This window comes from Pelophylax lessonae (genome assembly GCF_965119305.1).
Source record: "Pelophylax lessonae genome assembly, chromosome: 3".
Taxonomy (NCBI): domain Eukaryota; kingdom Metazoa; phylum Chordata; class Amphibia; order Anura; family Ranidae; genus Pelophylax; species Pelophylax lessonae.
This window is the reverse complement of record NC_138770.1, coordinates 671,817,483-671,830,328: the sequence shown is the minus strand read 5'-3', so window position 1 is coordinate 671,830,328 and position 12,846 is coordinate 671,817,483. Positions and strand designations below refer to the sequence as shown.

Genomic DNA, 12,846 nt, shown 5'->3' with positions numbered 1-12,846 from the left:
TATGAAATATGGTGGACACATTTCATATGGGGTGCCTTACCTCAGTAGCAGTGAGTCATTGTGATATTTCCATCAATTCAATATATATGTATAGTCCCTCGGGATATATACAAGCAAAAGTATATTCCAGAATCCTTGGTGAGAAGTGCACCATTACTTGCCTAAGATGAATGTAAAGAAAATACATACATCTATGTCAATATATATAGAAATCTCGGCTTAGAGTACGTAATAAATATTTCCAATAAAATAAAGGAAAATATAATACCATTAAATGTAGGGAAGGCAGTAAATCATGGAGTCACGCTGTCCACCAAGGCTAACAGAATCCAGTTCTATGGTACCTTGATAGAGCCGCAATGGCGTCCACCACGTGTGTCCTAATAGACTGGAGGGAGGGAAGAAAAAGCCTCCTTAGCCAGAATCAAAAATAAATGTAACAATCGGGGTCCTAAGAAAGGTACTTACTATCGTGTAAAAGGTTTCGAGGAACACCAGTCCTGAGGTGACTTCGGAGAGATAACTCTCCGGACTGACTCTCGGCGTGTCCTTAAATAACCCAAGGGGGGCCAGTGGTCTCGCGGTAAACATCGCGAGATTTGTGTGTAATGATGTCGTCATTTCCGTCTATCGCGGGATAGCCCGCGGGTTTATTAGGAATGACATCACTTCCGTTTTAGATGTCCAAGTTGCGGAGCGCTGTATGAAGCCAAAACTAGTGACTACTTCCGCCCTTACTCGGTATTGGACATTATTGTATGTCCACCCGAGATCACGGCGGTTCATAGGCACAGCAAGATGAACAAGGAAATAGATTTTAAGTGAAACCCGATTGAAAATATGAGGATATAAATTAATGGTTATATCTCACATGAAAGATCCAATCGTAGTACAGGTTCAACTAAGTAGAGAAAAAAAACCCTTTTAAGGCGGGCACCACTTGGGGAAAAAAAAAGGGACAATCATTATCAGATATAGCCCCGGCATGGGTAGTGGCGTTAGACCCCCGAAAACTATCGGGGGTTCAGACCTGGAATCCCCGGAGACAGTTGTCTCCAGGGATTTACCATTCCGAAAAATGCTTCTTTCTCCAGATGTTCAGGGTCCACATCCAAAGTTGGGGACACCCTTGGAGATGTCTCACCCATGCCGGGCTTCCAGTTGGGGATGATCCCCCCACAGGGATCAGGAAGTAGCAGTCCCACTGTGCTCGTGGATCCACCTGGTGGAAGGAAGAAAAATAATAATAATAATAAAAATAAATAAATAAAAATAAATATAAAAATAAATATAAAAAATATAAATAAAATTAAAAAATAATGATCATAAAAATAAGAATAAGAATGATGAAATAAAAATAATGATAATGTAAATAATAATAAAAATAATAAAAATAAATATAAAATAAATATAAATTTTTTTTTTTTTTTTTTATTTGTGATTAATCATCGAACCAGGTGAATTGTTTGAAATATTTTTTGGTATAGTGCAGCTTGAACTCTACATAGTAGTTTTCTGATTGTTTACCATTGTTTCTAGGTTAAGGCCAATAATACACACACCTGACTCTAGCTTTCACTTTGTGGGAACGGAACATATCCCCATTGGGACAGGGTTGTTGGGCTTTCCCATTTTTTGCAGGTATGTGATCTCCTAATCAGTGGTACTCCATCTGGGAATTTTTCTCCTTTCCTTCCCTTCTCCCCCCCCTCCTCCCTTCTTTCCTGGGTTTTGTTTTTTTTTTTTTTGTTTTTTTCTTCTCGAGACTACATGGTCGCAATTGCAAGATTATATATATCTATATATCTGTAAACTGTATATACTGAACTATGCCCCTCTTTTTGGGACTTATTCTGTATGTGGTTACTTTTTCAGGAATATATGCAGATTCCCTGAGGAAGATTCATGTATTATACTGCATTTGAAACGCGTTGGATTCTGCTGTAACCTGTGACTGTTTGTATAAATGTCCATGTATACTGTCCTAATATATGTTCCTTCTGTTTTGATGGTTCTTTAATCATTCTACTTTTTCAAAATAAAGACACATTTTTAATTATATATCTCTGTCATGAGAGTCTAATATAGTTACCTCTAAAGTCCCAACCATTCCTCAAGGGGGTTTTTTGTTAAGTATGCATCGCATACTAGCCCATTATGTGTAACTTACCTTAGAACGAAGCCCCGACACGGACCCCCGGACATCGCTGCGGGCGCTGCCATGATCCCTCGCCGGCTCTTCCGGGTTCGGCGGCTCTGGCGCGGTGATTGGCCGGAAGAGACGGCTCCGGCGCGATGATTGGCCGGAGCCGCGATGACGTCACTCCCGCGCATGCGCGCGGGAGTGATTTTCCGGCAAGCTCCCGGCAAACATAATTGAAGGTCCCCCCGGACCTTCAGAGCGCATGCGCCGCTCTCGCGAGCGGCTGCATGCACTGTAAATATCTCCTAAACCGTGCCAGTTTAGGAGATATTATTTGTACCTACAGGCAGTGGTGTATTTAGGTTTTGTGCTGCCCTAGGCCTGACTAAAGTTGTGCACCCCCTAATTGACCCACCCCTTCCTGTAAAGGCCACGCCCTTTACTGTTTACAACCCGCCCTGTCATCTGTGAACCACAGACGACAAGTCTATCAGTGCCCATCAGCGTAGCCTCATCAGTTCCCAAACTTTCAGCCTCATCAGTGCCCATCTGGCAGCCTTATCAGTGCCGCCTCATTACTGCCCATCAGTGCAGCCTCATCACTGACCGCTTTATGGAGATGCCAGACCGATTTGCCTCTTGGACTCTGCCCTCTGGCCCAATTCACCCCATAAGACTGGCACTATATTAAAAGTGTAGCACAAGCCGGCGGAGAAACCTTTTCGCGCGGGAACCGGGAGGAGGCTGTTTTTTTGTGTGCAGGGTGCACCTTTTTGCTGCCCCCCTGCAAAGTGCCGCCCTAGGCCTGGGCCTTGTTGGCCTAGGCCAAGATACAGCACTGCCTACAGGTAAGCCTTATTATAGGCTTACCTGTAGGTAAAAGTGTCAAAAAGCGGGATACTACCGCTTGAAATCCAGGCAGGTAGTGTCATGGTTGGGATTTGAACCAGTGACACTTTTTTTTGCTAGGTGAGAGTGCTAACCACTACACCACTGTGCCAAACAATATTGGCACAGTGGTTAGCACTCTCACCTAGCAAAAAAAAGGGTCACTGGTTCAAATCCCAACCATGACACTACCTGCCTGGTAGGTGCCTGTGTGGGTTTTCTCCAGGTACTCTGGTTTCCTCCCACACTCCAAAGACATGCTGGTAGGTTGATTGGATCCAGCCTAAATTTACCCTACTATGTGAGTTAAGGACCTTAGATTGTAAGCTCCTTGAGGGCAGGGACTGATGTGAATGTGCAATGTATATGTAAAGCGCTGCGTAAATTGACGGCGCTATATAAGTACCTGAAATAAATAAATACTCAACCATCTATGAACAAATCTTTGCACAAAGCACTCGGCACTGATGGGATACGTACTGGACATGGTGGAGGTTTCCTGGAGCTACTAAATCCTCCCGACCGGTCCTGGAGAAGGATGAGATAAGCCGGTCCTGGAGAAGGATGAGATAAGCCGGTCCTGGAGAAGGATGAGATAAGCCGGTCCTGGAGAAGGATGGGATAAGCAGAGGTCAGTGTGGAAATGAGAGAATTTTTAACTACAGAGAAAGAGAAATGCAGGGGCAAAGTACGGCTTCACCTGACAACTTTTAGGCCCCTTTCACACTTGTGCGACTTGTCATGCGATTTGGGACTGCAAAATCGCATGACGAGTCGTTCTCCATTATTTCCAATTAGCCCCATTCATATCTGGGCGATTTGAAATCGCACCGACTTCAAAGTAGTCCCTGCACTACTTTTGGCATGATTTTTATGCGTTTTGAGGAAAAGACATTATAAGCCCAGTCAAATTCGCGGCAAAATCATGTCAAAAAGTTGCGGCAAAATGGCTGTAAAAACGTGCAACTTTGAAGTGAAAGAGGCCTTAACATTTTATAGTGTTAGGGCTCTTTCACACAGGCGGACCGTTCAGATCCGCCTGTCCGTTTTTTTGGCGGATCTGAACGGTCCTCCCATGCATCTCTATGGGGGATCGGATGTCAGCGGAGACATGTCCGCTGACATCCGATCCGATCCGTCAAATCTGGACGGATGGAAACCCTATTTTCCATCCGTCCAGCAGATGGGATTGGATGAGAACGGACCGACGGTCCGTTCCCATCCGATTTCCCCCATAGAGATGCATGGGGAACTGACAGCTGTGTCTCTGCACACAGCGCGGAGACACAGCTGTCATCCTCCTGCTCAGCGGGGGATCGGCGGATCGATCCCCTGCTGAGAAAAACGGACTCCGTCCGACGGACGTGAGTGTGTGAAAGGGGCCTTACTGATAAATCATTTCTAAATGTAACCACTTCAGCCCTGGGAGACTTTCCCCCTTAATGACCAGGCCATTTTTTGCTTTTCGGCACTGCTTTACTTTAACTGACAATTGCGCGTGCTCTCGCTCGCAGTTTCGCAAACCATTTCGCGGGAACAGAGCCGACCTGCTGCAGTAAAACACACACTTATCTGTCCCACGGTCCAGCAATGTGGCCCCCCGAAGCCTTGTTCCTCTTCCTCTCCTCTTGGCGGCGCCGGCATCCCAAGAGTGGGCACCTAGCTGCGACAGCTTGCGGTTGCGCACTGCGCATGCACGAGCCGTGCAGCGCCTCCCCATAGGTCGGGCAATCTTCTGGGACCTCTGACGTGTCCCAAAAGATTTCAGCGAGAGAGGGGAGAGAGAGAAGAACTTCAGAGCGGAAGCGGGAGCGGGTACCTGTCAAAACTAGGTACCTATTCCCCCCCCCCCAAAACATGACATCACAAATGTGGCATATTTGGGGGGGGGGGGTGCTTAAAGCAGAATTTCCCCTTTTTGGGTGGAGCTCCACTTTAAGTTTTCATAGCTAATAACAAAATCTGAGATATTATTACAATTTACCACCAACTAAAAGCACAATTTGTCCTTAAAAAAAGAAGGAAAAAAGCGTGGTATAATCTACCCTAGAGAAGCTGTGATGATACTAACATATGGCAAAGTTGCGCAATTGTGTTAGAATTTGTTTCACTCGTGTCATGAAGGGGTTAAAGAATCAATGTGCTTGGGGTCGATCCCCCACATCTCCCCCCCCACCCGCCACCCAGAGGCCTGCGCTGGATCTCAGCCCCTCCCCCCCTTGCCTGAGGCCTGTGCTGGCTCTCTCCCCCCCCCCCCCCACAAGCATGCAGGTTTGCAGAGGCAGGTGTCTCAGGTGTGTTGCAATACTGATCTCTCCTCCCCCCTCCTCCAAACTAGAATTGTTGGCGCCATTTTCAAACGCCCCGATGAAGATCTCCGACAACCTGTCATATCGGTCACATTGTGTTCGGAGCGCCTCGCACTGCGTCAGCCAATGATTAAGGTGGAAATTATTGTTTTGTTAGTAATTCATGTATATAATATATAGAATAATATACAGATAGATACAATTGTATCATTCCTGAGGATCTGATGTGTATCCAATAAAGAGAATCCCAAACTTGTTACATTGTATCCAAGACTTCCTCCCCTCTCCACTCTCACCTAGGGCTTATTCATGTCACTTGCAGTGCGGGAAGGTGTGAAAATGTATTTTTCCCGCACTGCACTGAAACGCGCTGCCTTCTGCATTCATTTTAAATGGCACCTCCGTGCATCTAGCAAATGCAGGTGCGTTCACAGCCACCAAAACGCATTGTAATGCAGTTCTGTTGCAGCAAATAGGTAATTGAAACTCAGGAGGAATTTCAGACCCTGACTTCAAAATCAAAGCTTTTTTTTTGCTAGCTATAAATGACTTAGCCCGGCTCATGCCTGTTTGCTAAGTGCCTAAGTAAGCATGTACATCACATACAGTTGTGTTCAAAATTATTCAACCCCCACTGAAATTGATGGTTTTGGCCAGTTTGACATTGATTTTGATCATTCAGTCATCCTGCTTACAATGAAATCAAAGAGGCACGTGTAGGTCAGACAAATATAACACAACATTTATAATGAAATAACCACAAATGTCTTTTCTGTGCTCACATCATTATCAGTTTTATTCAACCCCCAAGTGACATCCAATCTTAGTACTTAGTACAACATCCTTTTACAGTTATAACAGCTTTTAAACGTGAAGCATAGCTTGACACAAGTGTCTTGCAGCGATCTACGGGTATCTTCGCCCATTCGTCATGGGCAAAAGCCTCCAGTTCAGTCACATTCTTAGGCTTGTGCACTGCAACTGCTTTCTTTAAGTCCCACCAGAGGTTCTCAATCGGATTTAAGCCTGGTGACTGTGATGGCCACTCCAAAATGTTTCAGCCTTTAATCTGCAACCATGCTCTAGTGGACTTGGGGGTATGCTTGGGATCATTGTCCTGTTGAAAGGTCCAACGTCTCCCAAGCCTCAGGTTTGTGACGGACTGCATCACATTGTCCCCCAATATCTCCTGGTACTGAAGAGAATTCATGGTACCTTGCACACGCTGAAGCTTCCCTGTACCTGCAGAAGCAAAACAGCCCCAAAGCATGATTGACCCCCCGCCATGCTTCACAGTAGGCAAGGTGTTCTTTTCTTCATAGGCCTTGTTCTTCCTCCTCCAAACATAGCGTTGATCCATGGGCCCAAACAGTTCTAATTTTGTTTCATCAGTCCACAGAACACTATCCCAAAACTTCTGTAGTTTGTCCACATGACTTTTGGCATACTGCAGTCGACTCTTCTTATTCTTGCGAGACAGCAAGGGGGTGCGCCTGGGAGTTCTGGCATGGAGGCCTTCATTACGCAGTGTGCGCCGTATTGTCTGAGCAAAAAACTTCAGTACCCACATCTGACAAATCTTTTCTCAGTTCCTCAGCAGTCACACGGGGACTTTTCTCCACTCCACTCCACTTCAGGTAGCGCACAGCAGTCGAAGTCAGCATCTTCTTTCTGCCACGACCAGGTAGCGTTTCAACAGTGCCCTTTGCCTTGAATTTGCGAATGATGCTTCCTATGGTGTCTCTTGGTATCATATATAGGTGGGGGGTACTGCGCTTCTGGGTAGATGATATATGAACTATACTAGGTGATATCGCCTGTTACAATAAAAGAAGGGAACTGTAGCATGTGTGGGTGATTCAATATATAAAAATATAAAGTGCAATGTATAAAAAGTGCAAAATGGATCCGTACTTGGATAAATAATTACACAGTGCTAAAATATTGACACGGCACTCTCAAAGTAAATAAATAAATAAGAGAATGGAAAACACTTAATAGTGCTAGTAGTGTAATGGCGACAGATAAAGTGCTCAGGTGCATATAAATAAATATAATAAATACAATTCACAGTGTCCCCTGTGCTCCACAAAAATACATCAGTCTGGTTGAAATATAATCCAAATAATCAAGGTAAGTGTTCAAGTGGGGGGAATTATCCACAAGTGCTGCTCCTTCACCTAACACCGTGTTTAGGGTGGTGGGGTGCTTCTCCTCAGCCCCTCTAAGTGTTCTAGCAGCTCACCTCAAGGTCTAAGGATAAAGGCCTTATAATTAATCCAGGGGACTCCTCTCCAATCCTGTACCGTGCTCCACTAGGGCCAGATAACTGGGCTGTTGCGGGTGGGTTGGCTCCCTACTCCCTCTCCGGGCTCCCAGCGGTTTCAGTGGATCTCAAAACAAAGGCTCAAAATAGTGCAAGTATGTCATGGAAAAACGGGGTGCTTTATTTAAGAAGGGTTAAAAACACTCACATTTGTTGAAAAGAAACAAGCGCATATAGTAGCATCGGAGTGGGCTCGCAGTCCTCACTTCCGCAATGTGCGTCACTTCCGGTCCGAGCGTCCCTACGCGTTACGCCACTTCCGCATCACGTGGCTTCTTCAGGGGTTTTTTTTATATATTGAATCACCCACACATGCTACAGTTCCCTTCTTTTATTGTAACAGGCGATATCACCTAGTATAGTTCATATATCATCTACCCAGAAGCACTGTACCCCCCACCTATATATGATATTGATACTGTATGGTTACCAGTTCTGGTACTAGCAGCTTTAGGGATTTACACCAACTCTTCGAAATCGTTCTCCCTAGACAGCGCAGGACTCACCACACCACTCTCTTGTCTCTTGGTATGTTTAACATCTTTGCAATCTTCTTATAGCCATTGCCCTTCCTGTGAAGAGTAATCACCTCTTCTCTTGTCTTCCTGGACCATTCTCTTCACTTCACCATGTTTGTAACCACACCAGTAAATGCCTAGAAGGAGCTGAGTATCACAGTTATTTTAAAGCTGCCTAATTGGTGCTTATTAGGCTTTATTGCTGCTCCCTGACATCCACAGGTATTTTCAATACCTGATTAAATACAATTCAATGAACCTCTGTTCTTCAGAGTGGTAGTCTTTAAGGGGTTGAATAATTGTGTCAATGAAGAATTCACAAAAGAAACATTTACTACTGTATTACAAAACCAATTGATGTAATTTTAGTTGCATATGGTTCTTTAAGAAGTCCTTGTAGGATTTAATTCTAAATACAATTACAAATGTACACTAAATTCCCTAAAACCCTTTACAGCATTGGGGGGGGGGGGGGCGTTGAATAATTTTGAACACAACTGTATATAAAACAACAGTTATGTCACAGATACAGATTTCCCTAACTAGCTTGGCAAGCAATACATATCCTTCTCCTACAGATGTTGCCTGTACATTTGTCTATGGCAGTGATGGTGAACCTTGGCACCCCCAGATGTTTTGGAACTACATTTTCCATGATGCTCAACTACACTGCAGTGTAGCTGAGCATCATGGGAAATGTAGTTCCAAAACATCTGGGGTGCCAAGATTTGCCATTACTGGTCTGTGGCAATTAACATTCCTGCGCTAGATGATGCTGGACGTCCTCCGGCCAGGAAATGAGGCGGGGCTCTGTCTGACTTGCTGCAGCTTCTAATGCACATTGTGAGAAGCTCACAGTGTGCAGTGAAATCAGAGTCAGCAAGCTCACAGTGTTGGTGAGCAGACTGAATCAATGTAGGCATTACAGGAACAGATGTGAGTATTTGTGAATCTCTTTGGAATGAGATCAACTATAATAATAATAATAATAATAATAATAATAATAAATAAAATAATAATAATAAGTACAAATAAAATAATAATAATAATAATTAATAATATAATAATAATAAAGGGAAACCAATAATTTATAGATCAACTATAATAATAATAATAATAATAATAATAATAAATAAAAATAAAATAATAATAATACGTAAAAATAAAATAATAATAATAATAAGGGGAAACCAATATTTCATCATATCCCCCTCCCCCAGCCCAGTCTCTATCCACCCTGCACTACTACCTGCTCTCTGATAGTGTCATATTTCAGGTGAGTAGGTGTGCACTGATCTGGATTCCTACACATTGTGAGAAGCTCACAGTGTGCAGTGAAATCAGAGTCAGCAAGCTCACAGTGTTGGTGAGCAAACTGAATCAATGTAGACATTACAGGAACAGATGTGAGTATTTGTGAATCTCTTTGGAATGAGATCAACTATAATAATAATAATAATAATAATAATAAATAAAAATAAAATAATAATAGTAATAATAATTAATAATAATAAAATAATAATAATAATAATAATACAAAATAAAATAATAATAAAATAATAATAAATAGTAATAATAAACAGAAACCAATAATTCATCATATCCCCCCCCCCCCCCAGCCCAGTCTCTATCCACCCTGCACTCTTACCTGCTCTCTGATAGTGTCGTATTTCAGGTGAGTAGGTGTGCACTGATCTGGATTCCTGCGCATTGTGAGAAGCTCACAGTGTGCAATGAAATCAGAGTCAGCAAGCTCACAGTGTTGGTGAGCAGACTGAATCAATGTAGACATTACAGGAACAGATGTGAGTATTTGTGAATCTCTTTGGAATGAGATAAACTAATAATAATAATAATAAAAATAACCATAACAAAAATAATAATAATAATGATAATAAATAAAAATAATAATGATAAAGAATCAAAAAATAAAATAATAATAATATTACTAATAATAATAATATTAATAAAGGAAACTAATAATTCATCATATCCCTCCCAGCCCAGTCTCTATCCACCCTGCACTCTTACCTGCTCTCTGATAGTGTCGTATTTCAGGTGAGTAGGTGTGCGCTGATCTGGATTCCTGCATGAAGTGGTGGAAGCCTCTGGTAAAGCTGTGATGTCTATCGCTGTGCTGGGCTGGTGAAACTTTCACTTTCATTTGTCATGGCGGTCCTCCCTCTTCCGTCTACCTGGGAAGTCGGGTGGCAGACTCGCACCCGGCAGAGAACAGAGGACCAATTTCAGAGAAACGTTTAAAGAGAAAGTTCAGACACGAGGAAATCGCACCGGAAATAAACATGAGGTGTAAATGACGATACAACATGAACCACACACCGGGGGACCTGGTTATATTGTTATCTGCAGCCCTGGGGCCGCATCCGGCTGTACCATCCTCAATAACACGCCTCTCCTCCTCTGTACAGCAACAACAAATATGTTATGAAAGATAAAACCGATTTCCAGGCAGATATAAAAGACACAAATTAATGCAGCTCTGTATTCCTTTATATATCATAAAGTGTTAAAATGCAGCTAATATAAATACATGAATTAGACAGAGCAGTACTCAGACTAGGGGAGGGAGGAGCAGCACTGGGAGCCAATCAGATGTCCTGCATGCAAATATTCTAAACAGTAACATGATGAGAGGAGCAGAGAGCAGAGAGATGACATCATCATTCTTCTACTGCTCCTTCATTGTCCAATCAGACTGTGAGAGGCAGGAATAGTATCTGTTGTATGTATAGACTCTGCACAGTACCACTTCTCTTGTCCTGTATGCTGGGTGTAATTCTCGGTATCTGTTCTTATTCTGTATGTATGGACTCTGCACAGTACCACTTCTCTTGTCCTGTATGCCGGGTGTAATTCTCAGTATCTGTTCTTATTCTGTATGTATGGACTCTGCACAGTACCACTTCTCTGTCCTGTATGCCGGGTGTAATTCTCAGTATCTGTTCTCATTCTGTATGTATGGACTCTGTACAGTACCCAGGGCCGGACTGGGTATGAAAACCAGCCCTGGAAAAAAATGACATACCAGCACCACCCCTCAGTAAGCCCCTCCACCTAGTACAGACCCCTCAGTAAGCCCCCCTCCCAGTACAGACCCCTCAGTAAGCCCCCCTCCCAGTACAGACCCCTCAGTAAGTTCCCCTCCCAGTACAGACCCCCCAGTAAGCCTCCCTTCCAGCACAGACCCCCCAGTAAGCCCCCCTTCCAGCACAGACCCCTCAGTAAGCCCCCCTCCCAGTACAGACCCCTCAGTGAGCCCCTCTCCCAGTACAGACCCCTCAGTGAGCCCCCCTCCCAGTACAGACCCCTCAGTGAGCCCCTCTCCCAGTACAGATCCCTCAGTAAGCCCCCCTCCCAGTACAGACCCCTCAGTAGGCCCCCTCCCAGTACAGACCCCTCAGTAAGCCCCTCTCCCAGTACAGACCCCTCAGTAAGCCCCCCTCCCAGTACAGACCCCTCAGTAAGCCCCCCTCCCAGTACAGACCCCTCAGTAAGCCCCTCTCCCAGTACAGACCCCTCAGTAAGCCCCCCTCCCAGTACAGACCCCTCAGTAAGCCCCTCTCCCAGTACAGACCCCTCAGTAAGCCCCTCTCCCAGTACAGGCCCCTCAGTAAGCCCCCCTCACAGTACAGGCCCCTCAGTAAGCCCCCCTCCCAGTACAGACACCTCAGTAAGCCCCCCTCCCAGTACAGACCCCTCAGTAAGCCCCCCTCCCAGTACAGACCCCTCAGTAAGCCCCTCTCCCAGTACAGACCCCTCAGTAAGCCCCTCTCCCAGTACAGACCCCTCAGTAAGCCCCCCTCCCAGTACAGGCCCCTCAGTAAGCCCCCCTCCCAGTACAGGCCCCTCAGTAAGCCCCCCTCCCAGTACAGACCCCTTAGTAAGCCCCCCTCCCAGTACAGACCACTCAGTAAGCCCCTCTCCCAGTACAGACCCTTTAGTAAGCCCTCCTCCCAGTACAGACCCCTCAGTAAGCCCCCCTCCCAGTACAGACCCCTCAGTAGGCCCCCCTCCCAGTACAGACCCCTCAGTAAGCCCCTCTCCCAGTACAGACCCCTTAGTAAGCCCCCTCCCAGTACAGAGCCCTCAGAAAGCCCCTCTCCCAGTACAGACCCCTTAGTAAGCCCCCCTCCCAGTACAGACCCCTCAGTAAGCCCCTCTCCCAGTACAGACCCCATCAGTAAGCCCCCCTCACAGTACAGGCCCCTCAGTAAGCCCCCCTCCCAGTACAGACCCCTCAGTAAGCCCCCCTCCCAGTACAGACCCCTCAGTAAGCCCCCCTCCCAGTAAAGGCCCCTTAGTAAGCCCCTCTCCCAGTACAGACCCCTCAGTAAGCCCCCCTCCCAGTAAAGACCCCTCAGTAAGCCCCTCTCCCAGTACAGACCCCTTAGTAAGCCCCCCTCCCAGTACAGACCCCTCATTAAGCCCCTCTCCCAGTACAGACCCCTTAGTAAGCCCCCCTCCCAGTACAGGCCCCTCAGTAAGCCCCCCTCCCAGTAAAGACCCCTCAGTAAGCCCCTCTCCCAGTACAGACCCCTTAGTAAGCCCCCCTCCCAGTACAGACCCCTCATTAAGCCCCTCTCCCAGTACAGACCCCTTAGTAAGCCCCCCTCCCAGTACAGACCCCTTAGTAAGCCTCCC

The 12,846-nt window shown here is 45.5% G+C and overlaps 1 long non-coding RNA gene across 1 annotated transcript in view; it reads right to left on the bottom strand.

Annotated features, from left to right (window-relative positions):
* LOC309551171 overlaps positions 1-10,313 on the bottom strand; it is a 31,100-nt gene extending 20,787 nt beyond the window's left edge. The window contains exons 1-2 of the long non-coding RNA XR_014225058.1: positions 10,216-10,313; positions 3,512-3,559 (exon numbers count right to left, since the gene is read on the bottom strand). This is a non-coding gene — a long non-coding RNA (uncharacterized lncRNA). The remainder of the gene's footprint in view (positions 1-3,511; positions 3,560-10,215) is intronic.
* Between the last annotated feature and the right edge of the window lie 2,533 nt (positions 10,314-12,846).